Raw genomic sequence first — 688 nt, forward strand, 5'->3', positions numbered from 1 at the left:
ACTCTGATTTTTTTTTTTTTTTTTTTATCCAACAAAAATATAATTTAATTGGTAATTTAACAAAAAATTAAATTAAATTGACTTGATTTACCATTGTCATCAAAAGTGTGACTTTTGGAAGACTTTGAGAGATGTTGTAATTGATTTGTGGAGGGAAAAGGTTGCCTCCTTAATTTCTTTTTGAATTCAAAATTTAAACTTTTCTGAGTTGTTCGGGTGGAGGTGAAAGTCTTGTATGATTGACTTCTTGTCGGGATAGGAAGGGTATAAGAAGTGAGGGAGAAGCTGGTAGTTCAGTACTGTTTTACTCGAGTTTTTTTTTTTTCGTGAATACATTGTTTTATACGGAAAGGAGTTTTTGTCTAGGAGTTAGTGGGCAAGGTAGTTGATTGTAATTTCCACACGAGGCTAGGGCGATCAAATTGAGACGTTTTTAGGTTCGATCAAGCAAGTAATTCAATTTATTAAGTTGAGAGGTGAAGGAGTCAAGTCACTTTATCTTGGGCTATTATTGTTGGATTGATCCCGCTGGTGGTTCCTACATCTCCTATGTCTCCATGGAGGTTCTTCGTACAAGTTTGTTGCTAGGAGTCTTCGACGATCTACGGCTTCCTCTTAGTTGCAGATGCTCATGCTTTAATTCTCAAACCCTAGTTTGTTTCCCCAGTGAGATCAGAATATGAAGAGT

This window comes from Cucurbita moschata, unplaced genomic scaffold, assembly GCF_002738365.1.
Source record: "Cucurbita moschata cultivar Rifu unplaced genomic scaffold, Cmos_1.0 Cmo_Scf00083, whole genome shotgun sequence".
Lineage (NCBI taxonomy): Eukaryota > Viridiplantae > Streptophyta > Magnoliopsida > Cucurbitales > Cucurbitaceae > Cucurbita > Cucurbita moschata.